The sequence below is a fragment of the Callorhinus ursinus genome, unplaced genomic scaffold, assembly GCF_003265705.2.
Source record: "Callorhinus ursinus isolate GAN/ISIS: 27379988/994484 unplaced genomic scaffold, GSC_fseal_2.0 scaffold23, whole genome shotgun sequence".
Lineage (NCBI taxonomy): Eukaryota > Metazoa > Chordata > Mammalia > Carnivora > Otariidae > Callorhinus > Callorhinus ursinus.
In genome coordinates, this window is record NW_027397085.1 from 14,578,150 (window position 1) to 14,605,400 (window position 27,251).

A 27,251-nucleotide genomic window follows, 5' to 3' on the forward strand; every position below is an offset into this window, starting at 1 on the left:
ACTTGCATGACAGAGGGGATGTGGTGCAGGGAGAGAGGGTCCGCATGGCCCCAACAGTATGAGTGCCATCTCACTAAGACCAGTCTAGCAACCACTGTACTAAATCACTGAAACTGCTGTACTGGTCACCAGAGAGACTGACAAGGAACACTCCATCTGGCACACGTTTCTTAAGGAAACCAGTCAGTCACTTGGGGGTAGGTTTTTTCCATCAGACGCCTTCTACTCTGAGAGAGCACGGACTCAATCTTACCGGAAATGGATATGGGTTTGCCTTCCCTGACCCAGTGTCTCTGCCAACCACTCTGATGTATGTGCATATCTAGATGGTGTTTGAGGAGTTAACACCCCAAGGGCAACCGTTGACCAGTTGGTGCCAGGAGCCAGGAAATGATCCATCCTTACTTTCTCTCCTTGAGAGGATGGTCCTCAAAGGTCCAAGGAGCATGGAGCCCATTTGACCACACCAGGAACCAGCTCAACAAGTACATTGGATCGGCTTTCTTTCCATCTTGTTTGACATCTCTTACTCCCCCTATATTGGTGCCTGTGTTTCCCAAATGAACCACCTCCATCACCCTCCTTTCTCAGGCTTTGCTTTCTGAGAGAACTCAGGCTAAGACACTAACCCAGATCTCTTCATAAAACATGATTTTTCTGTGAAGTGAGATGTCCATGTGCTGTAATTCAAGCAATCTCTACTCACATGGACACAAGGTGCTTTTCTCTTTGCTTGCTTGCTTGTTTTTAGGTAAGAAAAAAAATTTGGAGAACATAATATATCAGGTTCCTGCTTAGGTTATGGTAGATTCTGTTTGTGGATGCAATGCCCATCACACTGGCCTTCGGGTAGGCTGGGCAGGTGGTGCCTTGCACAGGGGGCTTGGCTGGGGAGTGGGTGGGCCTTCCCTCACCAACCAGAGTCCTAGTAACCGGGTGCATCTGCCCAGAGGAAGGGGTGCCTGCTCCTAATTCCCAAAAGGCACTGGTAGCTCATGAAGTCCTGTACCTGAAAGGCACTTCCACGCAAGGAAGCCACATCCCCTCTACCCAGAAAACCATCCTATGGGGCAGCAAAGTAGGGCCTTTTGATTTGTTGGTGGCACAGCTTTGAGACTGTTCTTGTAGGTAGTACCTGATCATATTTCACTGTGAAATGAAAGATGAAACTGATGAAAAATCTAGTTATAAATCCTCTAAGAGGAAGCCAAGAAAGAGATGCAGGTAAGCTTGTTTCCAAGAAATGAACTAAAGAGCAGGAGGGATCATGCCCAGGTGACCTCAACATTTGGTGCTGGCTTTTCCTCATGGCCTTTCCCAGGTGACTGTTCCTGACCCTTCTCAGGTGAGGGGATAAACTGATAATGGCAGTGCACTTGACATCTTCCGTGCAAGGAGGGAGTCTGCCCCCATCCTCTCCGTCAGCCCAGATCAGGCGGCTGAACTGGAGCACACATTTGCCATGGCTCTCCAGCATGCACATTTGGGAAACTGAGGACCCCCCTGGTGGACCTGGTTCCCCAAATTCTCACAACTCTGCTTTCTCTTCTGTCTGATTTCAAGGAATAGGAGACTGGGAAGTAGCTACGCACTCGTCCCTATCTGCCGGTTGCCTACCGCTGGGGCTCTACACACCTGTAGGAAGTGACCCAGGAGGAAGTGAAATTTGAAAGGTGGGTGAGATTTCTGCAGACTGTCACCTGCACGATGGGGAGAGTATCCCAAAGTGTGAGGGACTTGTTTTGCATCTTAGGCAGGCTGAGAGTGTGGTTCCTCTTCAGACCTGAAGAGGGGATTCTACCCCCTCTGCTTCCAAGTAGCAGGGAGGGAAAGAGTGGCCCTTTTGTATAATCCTGGAACCCCACTGCTTGGCCAGAGTCCCACCTCTGCTGCCTATGGGATCTGTGACATGAGGCAACTTGGGGCTGCTGGCTGCTGAGGTGTCAGAGGGCACAGGTGTAGAGCTGGGACAGCAGGAACCAGCCTGGGAGAGCCAGGGTGTCGTGGGTCTAATTTTCCCTGGCAGTCCCCCTCCGCCGCCCCCCCCCCCCCCCCCCCCCCCCACTCCCCAGGCAACAGGGAGGAAGGCACAACTCTCTCTGTGTAACAGTCCACAAGGAAGTTCTGTGCTCCCTTTGGGCCAGGTGACCTGTGATCCCATCCCCATGTTTCTGAAGCTCTGAACACCAGCAGACAAACCCGATCACTCACCTCCTATTGCCCCAACAGGCTCTTCCTTTCGGTTTCAGTTTCCTGATGAGGAGACATGCCTCTTCTCCAGGGGACTGACCCCGGGGGTTCTGCTCCCTGTGGTTGCTGCACACTCCCCATCGGCAGACCCACTTCCTGCCTTCTCTGCTCTGTGCACTAGCAGGCTAACCTCTGTGAACTGTTCTCCTTGACCCCCTTGTCAGCGGGCTTCCTGTTGGGCTTGGTCAACGGGAGGCAGCAGCAGGAAAGAAGGCAGAAGAGGGGTCAGAGGATTTCCTCCCTGCTTCACTGGGGTCCGACGAGGGCTATGACCCTTCGCCACTCCAGCTTCCGCTGAGGGGATCACTCCTCCACAGCACCGGCCCCTGGACCCTGGGAACTAACTGTTTCCTCCTCTTGTCCCTCCGTCCTAGGGGTGCTCGTGGCTTCCCCCTGTTCCTGGTGTCACGGTGCTCCCACCCCTGTTTGCTCCCCTTACCCATTTCACACCACTGTAAACTGTGCCATAATTCATGCTTTGCATTTCCACCATCTGCTTGAACTCTGGCTCCTGCCAGGACCACGGCTGATAACGCTCACACACGAGAGGGTCGCTTTACCCACGAAGCCCAGAGGTGGCGCTGTACCTGTTCCATTAATTATTATTCCAAAAGCTAATCTGAGTGACAATGCTGACTAGTACACTGTTAATGTTCATTAACATTAAAATTTAGAAATGATGGATGAGAATAAGAAAGAAAACAAATACCACCCATATTCTCAGCACACAGAGATAAGCACTGTGTTACCACACACATTTTTCCTTATCACAAAGGGATCCTCTTGCATTTTTTTACTGGCTTAAACATAGTACGAATAATTTTCTTCCTCAATAAGTATACTTCAGGGCACCTGGGTGGCTCAGATGGTTAAGCGTCTGCCTTCGGCTCAGGTCATGATCCCAGGGTCCTGGGATCGAGTCCCGCATCAGGCTCCCTGCTCCTTGGGAGCCTGCTTCTCCCTCTGCTTCTCTCTCTCTCTCTCTCTCTCTCATGAATAAATAAATAAAATCTTTAAAAAAAAAATAAGTATACTTCAGGGGCACCTGGGTGGCTCAGTCGCTTAAGCACCTGCCTTCAGCTCCAGTCATGATCCCAGGGTCCTGGGCGAGCCCCACACTGGGCTCCCTGCTCAGCGGAGGGTCTGCTTCTCCCTCTCCCTCTGCTCCTCCCCACCAACCCTTGTGCTCTCTCTCTCTCTCAAATAAATAAAATCTTTAAAATAAATTAATAAATAAATAAATATACTTCAACACCAATGAAGTTACTTCTAAAACCTCTAACTCAAAATTCCTAATGGCTGCATAGTATTCCATGTAGGGCCACTCTTATACTTTAATCAGGCCTCTATTGACAAGCATTCAGGTAGGTTCCAATTTTTCCTTATTATAAACACTGCTGCAATAAACACCCTTGTACGATATAAAATACTTGCAAATACAACCGATAAACAGTCTTCCTCCAGCAAAAGTTGCACATATGCTGCAGCAGCAGGGTCACCCCCTCTCAAGGGATAATAATATCTGCCTTCCCTGCCTCCCACTGATGTTGTGAGGTTCAACTGAGAAAATGGAGACGTCAGTCCTTTATACACTGTAACATGTATGGGGTGACTCTTACATACGATCTAATTCTTTCACAACGACCCCGCAAGGCAAACATGGTGGATATATCCTCGAGGCACATTGTACCGACAATTTTGCCAGACATAAAGAACTCAAGGCTTACTTTTAGGCTTTTATACATGATGTCTCTTTAGCACAACAAAGAATTGTATGTAAGAAAAGCAGCCTTCCGGTACCAGAGTAAACGACCAGCTGGTAGTACATTTGATCTGTTCTGGTGCATGTTAACTCATGGTGTCCCCTCCAGAAGACCATGTCAAACAAGTGAAGGAATCTAATTCATCCAAGAGGTCCCTGGGGCTTGGAGGTCCCACCCTGCCAATGTTGGTTACCCCAACTCCTAGAACTGATCAGTCATGATAACTACTTTCCAGTCCTTTCCTGGTAGTCTCTTCCAAAAAGCACTTCAGGTTAAAAAAATAATTGCTTGATTAAAAAAAAAAAAAAACAACTGAGCAGTTTAGTTTTTTTCTTTAATTGGGACTTTTATGTCAAGTGGAGAAGCTACATTGACATTTCATGTAAAAACCACCCCATCACTCAGAAGAAGGCACCCCATTTTGGAGGAATTCGTGATTTACCTTGTACAAATCTAAGTTCGTGGATGTTCTCTGCTCTTGCTGAGGCAATACGATTAAAATGTCAAACAAAGTTTCCTGGAGCAAGAGTCCTACACAGCTTTCAACTCTTAATGAAAGGCACCAGACAAGTTTTCAAAATCTGACTCGAGTCACGGTAATGCTATTTGTTAACTAGTGTGAAAAGAAAAGGGTTCAGTGCGTTAAAGAGGTGATGTTCTACCGAGGAAAATGATGTTCTGAGGCATGATATTCTTTTTGATTGCTTCTTTTCTATTGTGGTTCCGTTTTGCCACACAAATTCAATAAAGGGGACATAACCCTATGTTATAATGCCATAAAGTGTTATTTTAAATCCCCGTGAATTAAGAAGAGGCACCAAGCCTTCTCTCTGACTCTTTTCTCAACTACTTGTTCCTTTTTTTTTTTTTTAGATTTTATTTATTTATTTGAGAGAGAGAGAATGAGAGATGGAGAGCACGAGAGGGAAGAGGGTCAGAGGGAGAAGCAGACTCCCCGCTGAGCAGGAAGCCCGATGCGGGACTCGATCCCAGGACTCCAGGATCATGACCTGAGCCGAAGGCAGTCGCTTAACCGACTGAGCCACCCGGGCGCCCCCTACGTGTTCCTTTTTATCTCTTCTCGGAAGGAGACAAAGGAGGAGTAGGACATGGTGTTTGTGTGCCAGATATAACTCACCTCAGTGGCACCAGGGGTCCACGGCTTGCTTTCTGTGTGAGTCAAGGAAGCACCTGCCACCGAGTCCCACAACCTGACCGAGAGGTCTTGGCAAGGAAAGGTGTGCACGCCTCGCAGAGAAGCTGAAATTGCCTTTGTTTCCTTCCTTCCTAATCTTATGTCTGTAGATATTCCACTGTTTCCATGGGTGTATTCATTTCCATCACCACCACTGCCTCATGGTTTTTTTTTTGTGGTTGTGTATTCAACCAAAGAAAATGAGTAAAAAAACAATTACGATAGTGGAAAAAGAAAGATTCAAAACTGCCATATGTGAGACCCATGGGAGTCCCTGATTAATTTTCATTTTCATCATTTAGTTCTGAGCTTGGCCTGATTCACTAAATGTAAGTAAGTATGGTCATGGATTTGATTTCCTTGCAGCTTTAGGGAAAAAATGAACCAGCCCAAGTCTCTTTCTTACCATGATCTGTTACTGAAAGGCAAGGTCTAACTCCATGTGCCAGTGGCCCCAATACCCCAGCAGCAGACCTCTGTCACCCAGCAATTCCCAAAGTGGGAATTTTGAAAGATTTTCGAGAGCACTCAGCTAACACTGAAAGCATCATGTCGTAGATAAAATTGTCCATTCCTTTGTGCTTCCCTGGTCTTTTCTTGGATCCATGTTCTCCTACCCATTTTGAGTGCCCAAAATACTGATTCTGAAGTAAGAATCTGTTAGCGAATAGTCACAAGGGTTAGGACCCTCAAGGAGTCTCGCCAGAAAAAGAAGGATCAGCATGACAATGGCACAAAAAGTACTTGGGGAAATCCAGAAGAGGGGAGACCACCGTATGTCGGCAACCATTAGGAAAGGCTCCAGAGAGGAGCAGAGGTGAGCTGAGCCTTGGACAGACAGGAAGGTCAGATGGGACTGAGAGACGTGGGCAAGAGGAGGAAAGAAGAGGCATTTGTGGAGTGCGGGCTGACTGAAGTGAAAAGGTAAGTCCGAACAGGTGTGCTAAGGAAACGGTGCGTCTGATGAGAAAACATTTTCACGAAGGCAGCATGTCTCTAGGAACCACTTACTTCAATGAAAGCCCAAGGGATTTGGACTTGATCCTACAGGCAAAAGAAGGGAGAATGGCAGGGGGAAAATATCTTTAAAGACAATGAATGTGACACTTATGACCAACACTGGTGTCAGGAGGCTCCCACACCAGTCCAGCTGAGGGGTTGTGAGACTAAGGAGGAGACACAGTGGCTGTGACAACGGACAGGAGGGGAGAAGCGAGTGCCCGAGGCTGGCCAAGAAGACGTCACAGAACTCTGGGAGCTGCCCAGGGTCCTCTCGGCAAATGTGTCACGAATAAAGCCTTTCTCTTCCTCTGAAGTCTCCCCATTATAGTCCTTTACTTCACCCTTGATGGTCTGACCAGCTCTGCTGTGCTAAAATATTAAGGGCAGACTATGACTTAAAATAGGAGCAAGAGAAAAAATTGCACAGTGACAAGAAATATTGAGCTGTGGGCATGCTCTAAGAAATAGCATCTCAGAGAATTCCTTCAAAATTCTTGTAAAATATATTTTTCAATAGTAAGAAAACAACACAAAAAAATTGGACAGGGTTGCAGGGAGTTACACAAGAAGCCGTTTACTCCAAATTTTTCTTCAAGTTGAGGCCTTTGGGTTGTGGTTGATGGCTGTTGACACCAAGAGAAAGCACATCAGCCTGGATTAGATATCATTACTCTGCTTTCCAAATTGCCCTGATGGCTCAGGGTCGCAGCCCGCCACACATCTGGACTCCAGGAATGAGTCATTTAAAGAGGCACCCTCAAACAGAAGTTTCAGTTCTCTCCCCTCGCTCTATTGCGAACTCTGCACTTGGACGGTCTGTTAAACAAATCAGGGAAGAAAACAGGAGTTCTCTAAAGCAGTCATGCAAATTTGCACAGGCAGAGGGTCTGAAAGAAATTGGGCCTGGTCAAAATGACCTCAGGCAGCTGCCAAAGGAAAGAACCTTGCTTCTAAGAATGTTCTGCAGCCTTCCACGTCTCCTTCCATGACAGGCATCAGTGGTGTGACAATTAAGTGTGGTGGGTGGGCATTTCTGTGGGCTGGGAGCCTATTTTAACTTCCAACTGTGGGAGTGAGCTTTAACTCTGTGCTAAAATTAGGGGAATCCAGCAACTCCTGTGGTTATTTCAATCAGTTCCCACTTATTGAATAGCGGCAGCACAGTTAAGTAATAACATGGTAACCTTGCCAAGACATAAATGAAATGCTGAGTGTTGCCCAGTTGGACCTGAAATTGCTTCAATGATCTAAGTGGAGAGCCAAACCAACAAAAGGGCTGCTGGAACCTCCGAGGTGGGGGGAACTGGGGACATGGAATAGAGTCCCCACAGGAGCTCCTCTGATGTTTGGGGAAATTTTAAGGGAGCAGAAACCGATGGGCTGGGCCATCCGAATTTCCCTAACAAAGTGCCAAGATTCCCAAGGGTCAGGAAGACTTGGTTTGATCTCCCCTCTCAGAGACCACACCCTGGCTCTGCCAGGGCAGCCCATAGCCAAGGCCAGGGCATCATCGAGACCTTGGCCCTGGTGCGTGAGCTCACACCACACTAATGAGTGTAATAACGATCTAGATAAGCAGCTTCTTACGGCTGCCCTGTGCAGAGCATTGTTCTGCCTGGCTCTACATGGGGAGGAGGATTTTTCTCTAGCCAAGAGAGAGAGAAAGGCCGTGGTGCCAGCTCCCAGTTCAGAGCAGAGAGCCGAGATAAGGAGAAAATGAAAAGGAGGAGCAGGAGGGCAGAACCAGAAGCCTTGAAGGAAGCTTCTTTCAAGGATGCTTGGAGCACCAAGGGGCACATTGGCCCTGAACCATCCCCACTGGGTTGAGGCTAGAGATGGAGGGAGAGAGAAGGGGGGAACCTGATGTGGCAGAGGTCACTGGTTACCACAGTTTGAGCACCCGAATGCTGGGCTTTTCATTTCACCTTCCCCACCCTCCTGTGTTGGCTATTTTCTTCTGCATGGTTAGGTTGATCTGAGTTCAAGTCCAGCCCACAGTCAAGGGGCAGGGATGACACGGGGGCAGGACTGCCAGGAGGCGGGATTACTGGTGGCCGTCCTGGAAATTGGCTAAGTGCACACACCAGGATCATTTAGCCCGTCGGCCGAGAAGCAGAATGAACAACAGGGAAGGAAGGAGGAAATCAGCCTACTGTGCTATGGGCCTGACAGTGGTTGTCAACCCTGGCTGTGCTTCAGAATTATCTAGGGAGCATCTAAAAAATACTGACACCTGGATCCTACCCCAGATATTCTAATGTAATTGGTCACAGGTGGGGCCTAGGCATCAGGATGTTCCAACTTCCCCATGCCATTCCAATGAGCTGCAGGATTGGCAGACACTGACGAAGTCTTTCCAGCGAAGGTCAAGTAAGGGACAAGACTGAACGGAAAGCATGGGCGTACGCTCCGGGTGTTTCCAGGTGGAAAGGCCCATTCAAGGACACTGAAAGAGGACTCCTCATCCCCTACTTGAGGATCGAGTCACCTCCATACCATCCCTGACAAAGAGAAGTGCCTTAGCCTCTAGAAACCTCTTCTCCCCCGCCCCCCCAAACACAAGGCCAGGTAGCGCATATTGGGACACAGCTGCCTGCTTGAAGTTCACCTTATGTTGAGCTGATTTCAATGATCTCTTCTATTCTTATTCCTATCCTTTGAGTTTTAGTAGAAAGGCAAAAAGAGAATCCCACATAATGTAAAAAAAAGTCTGAGCACCTGCTGTATTATTGGATGGAAGGTCTGGTCCTGTGATACTGTCAAACCATGAGGAAGCCCGCTCAGGGAGGGGCAGGTCTTAGCAGTTCTGAAGTTCCTCTCTCCTCTCTCTGCCCCTAGAAGCCCACCTGTGCCACATCCCATCCCCTGTACACCATGGCGTCCTTCATGTTCTGACAGGACCATGGGCTTAAGAGCTTAATGGGTTACTCTGCCTTTTTTTTTTTTTAAAGATTTTATTTATTTATTTGAGAGAGAGTGAGTAAGAGAGAGAGCACAAGTGGAAGAAGGGGCAGAGGCAGAGGGAAAAGCAGACTCCCCGCTGAGCAAGGAGCCCGATGCGGGGCTCGATCCCAGGACCCTGGGATCATGACCTGAGCCGAAGGCAGACACTTAACGAATGACTGAGCCACCCAGGCGCCCCAGGATTTATTTCTTTATTTGAGAGAGAGAGAGAGAGAGAGAGAGCACATGTGCACACATGTGAGGGGGGAGGGGCAGAGGGAGAGAGAGAATCTCAAGCAGACTCTGCAATGAGTGCAGAGCCCGGTGCAGGGCTCCATCTCATGACCCTGAGATTGTGACCTGAGCAGAAATCAAGAGTTGGATGCTTAACAGACAGACAACCGGGGGCCCCGTTCCCCCACTTTATGCCATTACTCTGCATTTGGGTTTTAGAACATGGAAAGCTCCTCCTAGAAATTTGAAAATCCTTTTTAAATAACCAGAGGTCTCCGGCATTTATTCATTCTACAACTATTCCCAGGCATCCACTATGCACTGGGCATTGCCCCTTGGCCACTGCCCACATAGGGCTTATAGCCAGGGGAGAGAGACAGACAAGGAAAAACAGCAAAGCTGCCAGGGGCCACCCTGAGGCTCCTGGTATTCCCAGTGCTTCTCTGCACCCAATGTTCCTCAAACTGGCATTGTTATGAGCAAAACTGAGACAAAGACAAGAGCAAACAAAACAAAGTCCCTCTCCTATCAGCCTAACGATGAGAAACAAGTAATACGCAAAAAAATATGCATATATACACAAACCAGGTAGTTATAAATGCTATGAAAAATAGATCAGGTAAGGGGGATACCAAATGATGAAGGGGTTGCTATTTTATATACAATGCTTACAGAAGGTTTCTGATTAAGTAACATTTCAGCAGGCAGCACATTAAGAAGTTACATGAAGAAACAACATTCCAGGGAGATGACAGAGCAAGTGCAAAGATCCTGAGGTAGAAAAAAAGATCCTGAGGTAGAAGCATGCTTGGCATGTTCCAGGAACATAGGGAAGTCAGTGAAACCGGAGGGGAGCAAGCAGGGAGTGGGGCTGCAACAGGAGATTGTCCCTCAGGAATAGAGGGTATGGTGTCAGAGAGGAGGGAGGAACCAGGTCACAGGGTCTCGTAGACCACAGTAAGGAGTTTGGTGTCAGAGAGGAGGGAGGAACCAGGTCACAGGGTCTCGTAGACCACAGTAAGGAGTTTGGACTTGAGGTTGCAGTGGAAAGTCAGCATCTGTAATAAAGCCTTGCACAAGGTGGTTAAGTGCTGAGAGAAAAATAAATCAGGTTAAGGGGATAGAGAGCAACTGGAAGGCTGGAGAAGCTATTTAAAACAAGTGGTCAGAGAAGCTCTCTGAGGAAGTGACTTCAGGGCTGAATCTTGAACCGTGTAAAGCAGCGACCATACAGATTTCTGGGAGAAGCCAGTTGCAGGCAGAGAAAATAGCACGCAAGTGGGAATACGCTTGACATAGTCTGGAAAGAGCAAGGAGGTCACAGTGGCTGGCACATAGTGTGGGAGGAAAGGGCGGAGGGAGACCGGGCTGGGGAAGGAGGCAAGGGCCAGTTCCAGCGGCCCTTGGAGGCCAGCGCAAGGCCTTCTGTTCTATAGGCACCACAAAGACTTAGAGGATTTCAAGTAGAGAAATGACCTATCTGTTTTAGCAGGATTACTCTGATCTCCCGGTTGAGAACAGACCACAGCGAGGGAGAAGCAGCAGCAGGGACACGGGATTAGCAGGGGCCAAGTAGTTTTGGCCTACGACAGCAATGGCCTCAGTGATTAGGCTGGGGATCGAGTCTGAAAGCAGAACTGGCAGTATTCGCTGATGCCTTAGATAGGGAGATGGGGGGGAAATCAAGATGGCTCCTGTTTTTGTTTTTTGTTGGTTTGTTGAATGAACCGAATCCAAACCCAGTGGATTTCTGCAGATGGAAGACAGCCTCGGGCAGGGGTAGGCCTGGGTGAGGGGCCACAGCCTGGTGATGGCGGAGACGTGGAGGGGGACAGGAAGGCACCGTGAGGCCGGGAACAGGGAGCCGGGAAAGGAAGGGGAGCCCTGCGGGACCCTAAAGAGACAGGGTAGGGGAGTACCTCTGGTGGACAACCTTCAAATTTTGCTCCCTACACTATTTTTTTTAAAGATTTTATTTATTTATTTGACAGAGAGAGACACAGCGAGAGCAGGAACACAAGCAGGGGGAGCGGGAGAGGGAGAAGCAGACTCCCCACTGAGCAGGGAGCCCGATGCGGGGCTCGATCCCAGGACCCCGGGATCATGACCTGAGCCAAAGGCAGACGCTTAACGACTGAGCCACCCAGGTGCCCTACGTTATGTTTTTTAATAATTATACAGTAAAAATGACTCCGTGTGTTAAGTATAGGTCTACAGATTTTAGCGGTTGTATAGATACATGTATAACCACCAGCACCATAAGACACAGAACAATTCCATTGCCCAAAATAACTCCCTCATTGTATCCCTTAGCTCTGTTCTCCAAGACCATAGTTTTGTCCCTTTGAAACTGTCGTATACATTGAATCATATAGCGTATAATCTTTTGAGACCTGATTCTTTCATTCAGAATGCCTTTAAAATGCCTTTGAGATTCATCCAAATCGTTGTTTGTTATTGCTGAGTTAACTATTCCATTGTATGGATGCACCCCAGTTTGTCCATTCACCTGTTGAAGGACATCTGGATCATCTCCGGTATGGGCAGTTATGAAGACAGCTGCTACAAACATTTGTGGATAGGTTTTTTTTTTTTTTTTTTTTTAAGATTTTATTTGACAGAGACACAGCAAGAGAGGGAACACAAGCAGGGGGAGTGGGAGAGGGAGAAGCAGGCTCCCCGCTGGGCAGGGAGCCCGACACGGGGCTTGATCCCAGGACCCTGTGATCACGACCTGAGCCGAAGGCAGACACCTAACAACTGAGCCACCCAGGCGCCCCTCATGGATAGGTTTTTGTGAGAATATAATTTTCAGCCCTCTAGGGTAAAATACCCAGGAGTGGGATTGCTGAGTAGTGGTAACAGTGCATTTAACTTTAGACTGTTAATATGGTGAATTGCACTTGATCATGGTAGAATATCCTTTTTATATATTGCTGGATTTGACTTTCTAAGACTTTGTTGAAGAGTTTCTGTGTCTCTTCATGAGGGATATTGATCTGCAATTTTCTTTCTTTCTTTCTTTTTGGTATCATCTTTGTGAGATACAGATTAAAGCAGTGTTTAGAGGGAAACTACAGCATTATGAAATGCTAGAAAAGAAGAAAGTATTCAAATCAATAATCTAAGCTTCCATCTTAAGAAAGTAGAAAAAAGAGGCCAAAATAAACATAAAACAAGTAGAAAACAAGAAAGAAAAATAAAAACAGAAATCAATGAAACAATAGGATCTGTTTGGTATCAGGTTAACATTGGCCTCATAAATTGAGTTGGAAAACATTCCATCCACTTTCATTTTCTGGAAGAGATTGTATAGAACTGGTCTAATTTCTTTAAATGTTTGATAGAATTAACGGTGAAATCATCTGAGCCTTGAGATTTCTCCTTCAGAAGATTTAAACCACAAATCCAGTGTCTTTAAGAGTTACAGAACTATTCAAGGTTATCTATTTTATCTTGGTGAGTTTTGGTAGTTTGGGCTTTTCAAGGAAAATGATACAGTTCTTCAAAGTTGTTGAATTTACGTGCATAGAGTTGTTTGTAGTATTCCCTGATGATTTTTTTTATTGTCTGTGGGATTTATAGCAATATCTTCTTTCATTCTTAGTACGGGTAATTCGTGTCTTCTCTCTCTCTCTCCCCTTTCTCTCTCTCTCATTTCATCTTGCTAGAAGCCTATCAATTTTAATGATATTTGCAAAGAACCAACTTTTGGCTTTTTAAAATTTTCTCCATTGTTTTTCTGTTTTCAATTTCATTGATTTTTGCTCTTTATTGCTTCCTTCTCTCCCATTGCTGCCATTAAGGGATTGCTTGGGGACTGGGGTATGAGGGAACAGAGAAAAGAAAAAAAAAGAAATGATGGCTTTTTGCACTCTTTCTGAGAATTAGGAGTCTCTTTCTCCAGTCCTTGAGCACTCCTAGTGCTCTCCCAGCCTGCTCTCTGGAGGCCACTTCCAGTTTTCTGGCTGCATCAAGTTCAGGATGGGGGCGAACAGAGGGAAAAAATGGTAAGCTCACCACCAGTTCTGTGGTACTCCGATTCCTGCTCTTCTTCCCCAGTGTACTTGCTACTACTTACTTTTCAGAGTCTTCATCCATCCTGTCCAGGTTTTATAGCTGCAGTCGTCAGAACCACCAGGTGGAGTGTGTTTCTTCCATCTGATCCAGACTGAAACTTTACCCCCACATTCTTTGAGCTGATTCAGAAAGGGTTTGGGGACCTCCTATGTGGGGCCATCCTATCTTCTACCCCCACCACTGCTCCATCTCCCTGGGCTTCCTTTGCAGCGCGACTGCCCTGACACCCACCCATCCTCTTGGGTTCCCGGGGATTGTCTGCAGCTGAGGTTGAGGCAACTTGCATGATTGGCGCATCCAGGACCAGACACATCTTGGACAGCAAAGGAGCATTTCTTTCTTCCAAGATCAATTCCTACTACATGAAAATTAGTAGTTCATTCCAGAGGAGATTCTTAGCGATTCGTAGGTCTTGGGGCATCCTGTTCAAACGTGGTTCCGTTGGTCCTGGTGGCTTACAGTTGATTTCATAAAGTTCTCTTCCTGGCCAGACTGATGGTTCCTAAGATGACTGGATTCTTCTTATAAACTTACTCAAAAGGGAAGCAAGCCTACCTCTTCCCCAGGTTCCTGCACATTCCTTGTGGTCTTTTTTTATGGTAGGTGATTTGTTCCAAGAAGGCACAGTCTACCGGAGCTGGGCATCCCCATCATCCTCACAGAGTTGCACAGCAATTCTCCTGGTGCAGTTGGAGAGAAATGTCCCAGTTGCAATACCCTGGCAGGCCTGATGGAGAGGAAGCCTGATGCTAAATGAGAAACCCAACCTTGTCCTCCAGGCCTGCCCGAACTGAAGTTGCCGAGCAAGTCCAGGGCCTGTCTTTTTAATATATTTTGAAATTAAAGTCAACATGGAAATGGGGTGGGTGGATGGGTGGGTGGCTCCAACGAAATGGTCATTGTGCACCAGGCTGGTTATCTCACTGGTTGTTAGATAATAAAAGAGGATCAGATAAACACAGGCATAACCTCTGCCTCCATTGATAATGTAAATCATCCCTTGTATCGTTTGTCTTTGCTTCAGACTGGATACAAAAGGCACAGAAATGAACAATTCATGCCTAAACACGGGAGAGCTTGAAAGCTAGTATATGTCAGATGTTTACTCTAGGTCATCATTAAGGGCTTGAGTGGATTTGCCTATAAACACAGGCTATTCTGTCGGGGGGGAGTGAGAGAGACAAACTGTCCTGTCGTGTGGAGACAGCTCTTTTAAAGACACACTGCAACTTTTCTGCCACGCACAGTAAGTTATATAGATAATTCTTTTTATAGGAGATGAAATGTTGTCTCCTGAGCAATGCAAAGCCTAATGTGTTACAGAAACAATGCTTTCTCTCTCCACTTTGTGCAAATGTCATTTTTCATTATCCACCGAAGAAGAGCTTGCTGGAGAATGAAATGAGAGCAACAGCGTCACCCCTTCTGCAGCTGGTCAGGCACTTCCTGACACAGACTCAGCACAGACCTGCCCTCCAGCCACGGCAGTTCTCCCCGGGCAGCCTCCCCCATGGGGGAAGTGCAGAGCGCTGAGTCCTGGAAAGATGTCGAAGCTTTCCAGGGTATCCCTTCCCACTGCCCTCACTCTCTGCTGAAGGGTTTGTGGGTGGCGGTGGTGACTGTCGTTCCTGCCCGGTCCAACCAAAGGCAGCTAAAGAAAAAGTGCCAAGACAAACAGAACGAGAGCCTTGGGGACCCGGTAATGGGTACAGAGCATAGAGTCTGGTAATCATTCTTTTGATTTGTGCTCAGATATGTTTTCTATTTGCTTTCGCACAGAATGCACATTGTCCCCCTGGATTGCAAATAATCGGAACCAGGGTAAAACCGTCACAGAGTGGCCTTCAAACATCATGTCTGTATTGGAACTGAATGACTGATCAGACACTTAAATATGGAAACTGGGGATTCGGGTAAATTGCACTGATACGGTTTTTAAGAACACACTCGGACTTGTTTAAATAATCTCTGCTTTCTTGGGTCTCTCTCTCTCTCTCTCCCCCTCTTTCTCTCAAGAGTTCTGCATTTTTTTCCTTCTAATTTTGCTCCCATTTGTTCCAATTTTAGTGTCATTCAATGATGTGGTTGCACCTAAGTTATTTTTACATCATTCCTAACAGATAGAACAAGGAAAAGAAGATGAGATTGCATTATCAACATTCCCAATGTCTGGTCCCTCTGCCCTTCTTCCAGGGTCAATTTCTTGAGCTAATCCGCATCTTCTTACATTTTTATCAGGGTCTCCTGACAAGCCTCTTTGGAAGTCAAAGACAGGCAAAGAAATAAGCACACACTGAATGACTGAATGACCGACAGGGCTGCATGTCCTGCATACCCCCTCCCCCAGGAGATTGGGCGGGGGGAACTGGTGTAGGAACCAGGGTGCTCACACCATGCTGGGTGAGGCTCCTGTCTGGTAGGGCCCCTGACAGCAGTCAGGCAAAGGAATCCTACCATGGGGCTCTAGTCCCACATTAATGTCAAGCACTGTGTTTTCTTTTAGTTACTCAAGGATCAAAGGGAAATTATTCAATAAAAAGGAACTTAAAGGGGACTTCTCGGCCTACACAAACCTTAATCAAAAACACTTGTTCAAATGCAGCTTCCTTGACCTGCCTTTTCATATCGTCTTTCCAGTTCATATACACATTTGTGATTAAAATAAGGATTTTCTCCATCACAATTCAGCACCCCCTTGCCTCTCAGCTGACCAGACTTTCACAAGGGTGACGTGACAGTTTGTTGCTAAGGAACTGAAGATATATGTCACAACTCAGTGTTCTGATGAAGAAGAGTAAATTCTTTTCAACAGATTGAATATTAAGTATAAAGAAGCCGTGTGTGTGCGCGCGCGCACATGCACGTGCATGTATGTGTGTGTACGTGCGGTATTAGAACTGACAACAGCCAGAAGGTTTCACACAAGCGCATTACTGTCTCAAATGTGGATGATCAGCCACCTGCTCTGTAAAAGCTACTCTTTAATAACCCTCCATCGCCTCACTTGTAAGAATACCGTCATGCGTTTGAACTTTTCACTCCAGCTTGTTTGGCTCCCCTCTGTTCAATGCCTGTTCCCTCACACTGTCGTGTCAGGGATTTATCACACTGTGACCTCGAGTCACTGTTCTCTCTTAAAAGGAGTCAAGCACAAACTTCCCAAGTCTCTAATATTCTAGGTGTTCGGCAGGGAGACTGGAACATGAAATTCCTCCCACATGAAGTCCACCCACATCAGTGTTTTTCGAAAATCTACTCCTCTTAGTCACGACCTATGAATACGAATAGAACTCGGCTAATGTTTCCCATATCCCATGCGCCTGAACACTGGGGAAGGTTAGAAATTATATAGTTTGCGATTTCCAGGGAGAAGTGCAATAACTTCACAGTTTTTTTTAAATAGAATTCTTTAAGAAGCAGAACATTTAAAATGTGCCCTTCTTCTTTTGCAGCATGAAAAAAGATCTCTGCCTCTCAATGTGGTTTGCCTGCTATCATGTTGCTGATTCTGTGATCTTTAGATAAAGAAAAATGGGAAAATCTCACAGCAGGTAATGCCACAAACAAATGGTATGCATACAATAATAGATAAGTACACACCGTGAATTGAAGAGGAAATGGATATATGTAGAAAAGGAAACAGTGATCCTTTGAAAATTTAAGATAAGAGCTTAATTACTTATAAAACTACAGGACGATGTGACCTGAATTTCACGGAAGAGAAGTAAACATCGTGGTCAAATCCTTGGGTACTAGGCCATCATTTTGCTTGAATTCTCTCTCTATGCAGTAGGGGGCTAATTCGGAGTAATGCATGTTTACTCTGCCTAATTGAGGAGGTTGGATGCTAATGAGTTTTCTGAACACTGCAGAAAAGAATGTTGCATGTGAAAGGAAACCAAAGGGTACATGGAAATGTAAAAAAAAAAAAAAAAAAGTCACCAAAGGATACATGGAAATGAAAAAAAAAATGTCCTGGGAACATGGGAAAGTTCACTTTGGTAGACTGGGAGAAGTCCAAACAAAATAGGTTTTAGAAAGAGGTAATGTGGTTAAAAGACACTCACTCACCCTGGCTGGAACAGAACTATAAACAGAGTTTGACCGTGACCTCCCATAAATGATACAGGCATGTGTTGACAAGCAAACAGAGCATGTCACTTGATTCTGCCCATTATTTATGCTACCCTGTGATTTCCTTCTGTGCCCCTTGGGGTTTTCTCCCAACCACCCCAAAAGTTCAAACTCTACACACATTCTGAGACTAAAAAGTAGGAAGTACGTCTACATTGAAATACCTAATCAGAAATGTGTAACTGAAGACAAACCTCTGATTAGTACCAATATAGATTCGGTTTAAGGTGATTAGGGCCATTTAGTCTCAAGATGAGAACATGTAGGAGCCTTAACATATGCTGGATCCCTTCTGCCCTGGACTCTGTCAAGGGGCAAGCCAAAAAAAAAAAAAAAAAAAGGAGGAAGGATGAGGCTCTGCCCTTGGGAAATTATGATATGATAGCAAAATTGTATCACAGAGACACACAGGACAGCATAAGCCAAGGGTTCTAAGAGTGGTTTTGGCCCGATGTACTCCCTCTGAGAGGGAGATACCTGTCCTGATAACTAAAGGATATGGAGGTGGAGGGGAAAGGAAAGGGCATCCTTGGGCTAGGGAATCATCCACGGAAAGGCAAGCAGGCTGAAGTAGCCCTGAGATGACCTTGAATATTCTGGTTATCTGTTGGTGTGTAACAAACTATCTCAAAATTGGATAGTTTAAAACAAACATTTTATTTCATTCATAATATTTGTGTCTCAATAATTCAGGAAGAGCTCAGCTGCATGGTTTATCTCTGATCTCCATGGTGTCAACTGGGGCTAGATGATCCATCTTTAAGATGGCTTCTTCCCTCTTCGGTCTGGCACTTGGAAGTCCCTGGCTGCCTCTCTCTCTACCATCTCGAGACCTCACCTCATCTTGGGCTCCTCACAGCATGGCAGGCTCAAGGTAATAGAATTTCTTACAATAGCCGCTCAGGGTTCCAAGAGAGTGTCCCCAGGGTCACAGCTGGAAGTTCCAAGGCTTCTTATGACCTAACCTTGGAACATCCAGACATCACTTCTACCGCATTCTACTGGTCAAGCAGGCCACAAAGGCAGCCCATATTCAAGTGAACGGGATTAGACTCCATCTTTCAAAGAGAAAAATCACAACTGATTTGTAGCCAGTTTTAACCAACCTCAGAAAGTAATGAATAAAGCAGAATGGTTTAAGTAAATGGCCAATGCCAGAGAGCAGGAGTAAGCACCAGAGCGCAAGGCAGAGAATGAGTACAGAGGGCTTTGAAGGTAAGAGATCTGAACATGCAAATAATAACACCCTTTCTCCTGATATATCCTCTCTTGTGGAACTATGTTTGGCCACACAAAAGAGGGCACCATGATTTTCTAGAGTTCCCAGGCACTGGACTAGGTGAGTGAAGGAAACAGAAATTTCCCATCTAAATCTCTCCAAAAGGATACTCTCCGGTCAGGGCATATGTGGTTGTGAAGAATATAAACTCTTTCAAGCCAGCTTAAGAAAAATGAGGACCTATTCAGAAGCACAGCAGGCAAGCAATAAGAGCATCCCAGGACAAGAGATGGGGTAACTGGGCCACAAGAAATGCTACAAGACGGACGCTGCAAACCCCAGAGCCAGGATGACCCTCTTCACCCCTGATAGGGGCCTGGGGTCCCCCATCTCTGTGCCAGCTTCGATCTCTTTCTTGTCTTCCCAGATGAGCTTTCCCTGCTGACTCATCAGAGTACCCATGGCCAAAAATCGCTGCTCCAGGTCCACGTGGCCTTGGATCCCTACATGGCCTATAAGCCTCCGATTCCTACCACTCAACATTATCTGATTACAGATTAGTTCATCTCTTAACTTGAATTCTGGAGGGGCCTCTTGTTAGATTAGACCAGCCTATGGATTGGTCCCCTTTGAGTCAAACAACTACTCTTAGTGCAATCAAGTAGGGCGGGAAAACAGGTTTAGGTGTCTAATAAAAATGTAACATAAAAGCATGGTCATCTAGTCTGTCCCTGCACCTGCCCCCACAATCAGTGAGAGAGCATGGGGGGAGAGAGTCAAGGAAAAAGGTGCAGGAAGGCTAAGCAGCAAGTAAGGAGGATCATGTGGGAAAGAGGCCAGCCCAGAGCTGGGAAATGGGACGAGGACAGAATAACTTGGTCCCCAAGCCATTCATGCATATCTAAAACCTTTCCCTGGTGGAGGCAAACCCATTTCCTATTGACCTTGCCCTGGCAGCCTTGATGCATGAAGCAGTAAAGTAATGGACAGTAATGGATAGTATCGAAGAAGGCCCTTTCTTATCTGGCTCTCACAGAGGATTTTAATGCTTATAATAGTATTGGGGTATTAGCCCTCTCTTCCTATATTATTTTCCCGCATACATATCTATACCAAGCCATAAGGACAATAAGCATAAGCTCTTTAATTTTGTCAATAGAAATTATTAATTAAAAAACTGAGTAAGAGGGGCGCCTGGGTGGCTCAGTCGTTAAGCGTCTGCCTTCGGCTCAGGTCATGATCCCAGGGTCCTGGGATCGAGCCCCGCATCGGGCTCCCTGCTCAGCGGGAAGCCTGCTTCTCCCTCTCCCACTCCCCCTGCTTGTGTTCCCTCTCTCGCTGTGTCTCTGTCAAATAAATAAAATCTTAAAAAAAATTAATAAAAAAAAACTGAGTAAGAAAACAAATCCCCACTGGAGAAAAGTATTAATACTTTTAATATCATACTGTCATAGAAAAATGCAAATCGGGATTTTCCTTTTCCCTAATAACCAGACATAATACAGGATAAAAGTTTAAATTGATAAGAGCTCTTTCAACGCTGGAGAAAGGTATTGACCTTCTCGCAGTAAAGGTAAGTGTGAAGTACATTAAAATCACCATTTTCTCAGTAATCAAGTTTACCTCTACAATAACTTTGGACTATGACACTCCTTCAGAAATGCTGTCTGCTCAAAATTCTCCAAACAGCAACCCTGAATGGAATTCTGCTGGGGTAGGAGAATCGTGGCTGGGCAGTCAAAATCAATTTGTTCCTGTGATTGACACGAGGGCCTGCATGTCAGCCAAGCTTTCTCAAACCATCTGTGCTCTGATTATGATCAATAGGTATTCACGATATGCCCAGGAAATGTGCTGTTTGATTACTTTTACATGGGAGAGAAGACAAAACATCTCAACCTAGAGTCTCTTAATGTGGATGTAGAAGGTGGGTGATGAATTATTAGAATATAGAGTTTGCACTGATAAACTTTTGAACTTTCATTGAACTTGTAGATTAAGAATAGGCAGTTTTTCCAAGAGGAAAATTCACCAGACAACCAACAATTTTTCTTTCACATATTTAAGGGAGATGTTCGATCTGGTAAGGAAATAATAGTAATTTATGTCTTTGATAATTGAGAAGGATTATAGTTCTATACACAGAAAAAGCAACCATCACCCGGGCCCTGTGAGTCACAAAGCCATTAAAGAAGAAGCTTCCAGCTTAACAGCAGATGAAACCTCAGGATTTGGAGCATGATGTTCTCCAAGAGGGAGTTGAGAAAAGGAAAAAGAAATCCCCATCTACTTGTAAAATTAGGGCTCCCTCTCTGCCTTCCTTCCAAACAACCATAATGACACTTTTCGAATTCAGCTTGATCTCCTGCACTAAAAGAAACACACACACACACACACACACACACACACACACACACACACACACAGAGCCATTTCTCTGCATGCATAGCTCCCTTGCATACACTGAAATGCACACATATAACAGACCCACAATGACCCTCAATGGGAGGCAACCGTCCAAACGTAAGCAAGGAAGCTGCCTCCTTCAATCTGCTGAGACCCATCATTCTCCAAACATCATTTGTCCCGTAATCTGTAGGAACAGCCTGGAGCAGATGAAAGATTAAGAAGGAAGATTGCTGACCAGCTGGAAACATGTGTTTGGTACATTCAACTCACAATAAGAAATTATTTTACTGATAAAATAGTGTCAGCTGAGATCAGGTTCCTAAGAGATGGGAATTACTAATTTTGCTACAATGACACTGAACAGCTTGTATTAAAAATACACACTGGCTGTGTGTAGTGATTCTTTGGCTTGTTCAGTACAATGCACCAAAGACTTCAAGTAAATGCTGGCCACTCTCCAGTTCAGTTGCCCTTATTAATAATAGATCCTATCACCTTCCTTCCCCAGATCTCCTCACTATAATGTTTTTGCTTCCCTGGAATTCAATTTGAGTCAATCCTACCACTACTTTTAGCATGCAACTTGCTGGATGCTCAGAAGAAGGACACGATCTTATCACAAGAGGCTAATAGCTGGTGTTGATAAAGAACCACGGGTGTTATAATGCAAGGCTGGGAAACAGCCAACAAGAATGAGAAACACAGTCTCAAAGCAAAGTCTAAAGATGGAGCCAGAAGCTCCATTTGGGGGGTTCAGAGTGCCTATTTCATTTGCAGGAAAGAGACTTATGCAAGTTTTCTCAAGTCATGGGGGTTAGATGTTATTAAAAAAAAAAACAAAACCCAGACCTGGCATGGAAAAGCCCATCAGGAGCTTGGGCAGGTCTAGGGACTCATTATTCTATCTCTTTGTCTTATGGCATCTTTACCTTGCCTGCTGGTCTCTTCTGTCCTCCTATCTCTACTGACTTGGCTTACTCCAAGTTTCTGTTTCCTTACAACTATGGTTTGCACATGACTGCTCATGACCTTGACTCTACCTCCCGGTGCTTAGTTTTAGCACACACTGCTAACTGTCTTATTGGAATTTCTAAAGAGGAGAGAGAGAATTTAGTTGTCTCTACTCACATTTCATGTGGACATACTCTGGGTTAGTGGTCAGCCACTAGATGGATTACTTTAGTGCTGATGACCCAACCACAGGCCGGTTCTCTAAGGACCGGGTCTGGGGGTATAAATAGAGCTGTCCCTTCAGCAGGGGCAGTTCAATTTATAAAAGGCTTGGTCGGCATTCTAAAGGTTGATCTGCCTGGTCCAAGGGATAAGTGGGAAAGGTTCTGTGGAGGAGGTTACATTTGAGATGATCATAAAAGGATCCTGTGAATGGACAGGCAAAGATGGAGTAAACATGGAGGTGATTCCATAGGCAAAAGCCAAAAACAGGAAAGTAGGGAGTATGTGAATATTTTGTTTGGCTAGAGCAGTGCTTCTCATATTTTTCTGTGCATGTGAATCACCTGAGGATCTTTTTTTAAATGCAGATTCCTATTTTCCTATTCAATAAACCTGAGGTGGGACCTGAGATGCTGAATCTCTAAGTTCCCAGGGGATGCTAATGTGCTGGTAGAGACTTAAGAATAGTAGGGCTAGAGAAAGGAATATGCCAAAGCCTTAACTGGTACCCACTCCACTTCCAGCAGTAAGCAGCTCTGAAGGATGTGGGACAGAAGAATGACATAATCAGAGTGGTGTTAAAGAGCAGTTGATTTGGCAATGCTTTGTGTGATAAATCGGAGGAGAACCGGAAGATCAGCTCTTTAACAATTGTAAAGACGAGGAAAGAGGTATTAAGGACTCAATTAGGATGACTTCTCTGGAAGGGGACAGGAAGGGATATATAAGATAAGATATATAGCCAATTGAACATGCCCTTCCCAGTGTCCTTACCCAGTCTTGCCTTACTTAACAAGAGAAGTCACTTCCTCAGGCGTCATCTGGTCACATCTTTCCATGTCCTTTGCAGGGTGTCTGCTTTTCATTTCAGATCACATCTAAAGATACACACTCTCTTTTACCTCTAACCCTTAATTTCATTCTCCCTGCCTAACTGCATTTTTTATTGTGTGCAACTTGCCACATGATTTAACTATATTATAACCACATAACTATGTTATTCCGCTATTATTTCATTGTGTACCAGTAACCAAATTCAGTAACTATATTTGTTCTGCTGAGGAGTTTTGTAGAAAGCTTATCTGAAGGGCACTAGGCAATGAAGTAAAGTCTATTACCGCCTTATCACCATCAAGAAAATGATCTGTTTGTTTGCAGTTCACTGAAGTACATAGCCAAAGAAATTGAAAGAGAGTATAGGGAGGGCTTGAGTGAAGTCCAGAGATGGAGATGGATGGATACTCTAAACACTAGGCTTTGGTTCAAGATGCCCAAAAACAGCTGTGACAATATGCAGTAGGGAAGTTGCCAGATCGTGTATTGACAGGAAAGGAGAGATAAGGTGACAAACCTTATATTAGAATTCAGAACCTCTGTTATTATGCAGCATACCTAGTCCCTACTATACATTTAGAACCAAGGGAAAGATAAACTTGATGTTAAATACAAATCCCACCTGAAATTTTCTTAAGGCTAAAGGCTTCATAATATCCTGAGATTAAGGCTATAAAGAAGAAATCTGTGCTTACCTATTGGATCGTTCGTGCCATTTTGAGGTCAAATTCTGAATACTGAACTTCGGTTTTCTGGTTGAACATTTGAGGTCCCTGTGCATTAAATAATTTACACACCAAGCAGGACTTTAAATCCATTCCTTTTCCTCCTACTGGGATGGGATTTTGTGCACACATGTGCACTTACATCTCAAAAACCAAGCAGTTGTTGCTGATCAAAAAACAAAACAAAACAAATTTTCCTGTGCTTATAGAAAGAAAGAAGGAAAGAAACAAGGGAAGGAAGGAAGGAAGGAAGAAGGGGAGGAAGGAAGAAAAAGAATTGTTCAGTCCAGGATATTAGAACTATTTTGATTGCACAAGAACATAATCAGAGTCAGGAACACAATGGAGGAAGTATTCCCAAAGGAAATCAAGATTAAAATGCACACTTGGCCTCCTCCTACAAATGCCAACCTCCCAAGCCCACAGGTCATTTTGTTTGACAATGTCACATCGATTCACATTTCACAACGTGCTCTTAACTTTAGAATCTTAATGTGCCGGATGGAATTAGCTGTGTCTTTTGAGTAGAGCCTAATCCTGACCATGTCCATTTTTGGAGAGACCTCCTAGTTGGTTGGAGGCATTGGCAAGATGCCTTGTCATTTTGGACTGTTAGGTGAGCTAATAAGCTTCTATCTTGTTTTCAAACATATTCACACAAACATACAGATACACATGCATGTGTACATGTATGTGTATACAAATACATACAGACATGAACTGAACAGAAACATTATATATATATATATCTCCTTACAAGGCAATGGGAAGCCACACTTTGAAGAGGACATGGATCTGAGGAAAAAAAAATCCACATTCTCTAACAACTGTGGTAATTGTTTCACTAGGTATATGTATATCAAAGCATCATGTTGTACACCTTAAATATATGTAATTTTTACTTAAAAAAATAAAATAATAACAAATAAGAAATACGGAAGTGAGACTTCCTATAATCAGTGAAGGTGATGGTAATGGGTCAAACTCTCTGACCCCATTTCAGAAGTAAAATGAGGTTTGGGCCACTAGCAAACGGCAGGGAATGAAGAGGAAGAGGCTTCTGAAGACCGGTATGAACCCGTGTGGGCCCCTGGGAAGGAGAAGGAACAGACACGCTGGACCTACTTCCTTTCCTCAGCTCCACTCCATGCTGGGGCTTCGGACTGTGGACACATTTCTGAATGTTCTGGTGGTGGCTGTGGGTGGGGAGGAGTAGAGCAAGGAGTCAGCCTGCCATGCTGACAACTTGTGCTGTCTCAAAGGCAGTATTTCCAGAGGGAATGATACAAATCCTTCTTTCTGCTTCTCTCTGTTTCAGTTCCTTGCCTAGTCCCACTTGCCCAGAAAGAAGAACCACCTTCACCATAAGTAACATCCCTTCCCAGAGAGGTCATGGTCTATGGTCACACAGCCATAAAAAGGCTGCAACAAAGAAATCCAGCTGCTTTGGCTGCAGACTGCTGTAGGCTCTTTCCTCCCGGCCTTGTGAACAGAGCTTCACTTAGCGTTTGTGGCTGCCCAGTGGGCCCTGCCTCCAGGCTGCAGGATGGCTACTGGGTTCAAGCCTCATCTGGCACTTCCATGCCGATGTCACATCCTGCCACTCTCTGTAGTCACCCTCCAGGCGGTCATCACAGAACCTATTCCTTGGTCCCAGCATCATTCACAACCACCCATTGCTTCACAAGGGACAGGGGAGCTGAGGTTCCGGGGCCCAAGTGTAGAAGCAAATTAGAGTGTTTTTAATGTTACAAGAATGGTAGCAAAAACTCCTGGAGGACAAGAGTTGCATTAATCAGCAAACATGTATTATGAACAATCCCTAAAAAAAAAGGTACTATAAAAGAGTAATGATGATAAAAACACGTGTGTGTGAACGGGGTGGAGTTTAGGGGTGGCTTCATGGAGCGCTGGGGTGTGTGGGAGCCACTCTTTCCCAACAGATGTGAGTTGGTGAAATGAAAATCTGGAGAACACACTTACAATGCACCCAGCAGGAAAGCCACAATGAGGAGCCCAGCTGGGGAAGAACCCCATGGAGGGCAGGAGAGCCGAACCGCACGAAAATGGCTTCCCTCCCGGAAACACTTGACTTCAGAGCCAGCCATTATTCCGCCAAAGTCCGCACGGAGAGAATCCGGCTGTCAAGCTGGGGAGGTCCTTACCCCTCCAGAGACCAAAGCAAGGTGTCAGGGAGAGACCCAGCAGCATCAGTGGGGAGGACGCTAGTCACCGGCTTGCTCTCCCTGCACTCCGAGCTCCTCCCAGGCACCATCCCATACTGCAGACACTGGAACACGAAACACTCTGTTTCCAGTCTTCCTCTGCAGGTAGCCATCCAGACGGGATTAGGTTTGGCCAATCAGATACACCGGTATGAGTCCTCAATTTAGAGCCCAGTTAGGTGGGGGGAGCGGCAAGGCACGGAGTCTTTAGGTGGCTGGCTCTGCCGTGGGAGGTGGGAGCACCGCCTTCCCGTCAGAGAGCACAGTAATTCCACGAGCTGGCATCGCTCCTGGGAGCTTTGACCACTGCTTGCCCAGCGCTTCCAAGTGTTCACAGGCCACTGAATACCTGATTATTCCTCCCCTCCTGTTCCAGCTAGCTAGAGGGATTCCCATTGTCTGAATCGGCCCAGACAGTGGCAGACCTGCCGTGTTCGACACCCAGAGTGGATCATTTCTTTAATGCCCTCTTCTATGGGACAAAATTATCTTCAGTGGTAATCCTGTAATAAGCAGTCATTACTATTATTCTCCTTATTCGTTAGTTTTTTTAAAACAATCACAGGAATAAACTTCAGTTTTAGAGATACTATTCAAAACCAAACATTTCCTGTATGAACTAATTGGCATTTATGCAATTTTATACACTAAGACACCAAGTGGTCATGTGGAAGGACAGAACTGAATTAACTCGGGTTTTGTTTCTTGGCTTTACGATCACTGTGCTGTTACTGCTTATCTACTGTTTAAAAGCAGGAAAACCTAAGTACTGGGGGGGCTGCAGACATAAGTTGTGCCTGAAGCCAGCTCAAACCATCCCGGACCGTTCTTCCTGGGAGTTCTCCTAATTAACTTTCAGGTGGGATAGACTCTATATTAAAGGACAAGTAATAAAATATGCTAATTTGAAGGATATATGTATATTTATATATATACATTTATGTGACTGTATATAATTAAAATTCAACAGTCACCACAGCAATTATTTAGAACATGGACCAACAAAAGATTTTGGGGAAGGAGTATTTTATCACTGACATTGTTTAGAATTGCCAGCATGGGGAT

The 27,251-nt window shown here is 45.4% G+C and overlaps 2 long non-coding RNA genes across 3 annotated transcripts in view; one reads left to right on the forward strand and one right to left on the reverse strand.

Annotated features, from left to right (window-relative positions):
• Positions 1-27,251, reverse strand: part of LOC112839401 (uncharacterized) — a 52,333-nt gene that overhangs the window by 23,750 nt on the left and 1,332 nt on the right. Inside the window, exon 1 of one of the 2 annotated variants that reach the window (XR_012382070.1) lies at positions 2,212-2,422. The exons of the other annotated variant lie outside the window; for it this stretch is intronic. This is a non-coding gene — a long non-coding RNA (uncharacterized lncRNA). Of the gene's footprint in view, positions 1-2,211; positions 2,423-27,251 lie in introns of those variants that run through there. 2 annotated transcript variants of the gene reach the window in all.
• On the forward strand, positions 18,624-25,789 carry LOC112839402 (uncharacterized). Its single transcript, XR_003212190.2, has 3 exons — positions 18,624-18,816; positions 20,648-20,747; positions 25,280-25,789. It is a non-coding gene; the product is annotated as an uncharacterized lncRNA (long non-coding RNA).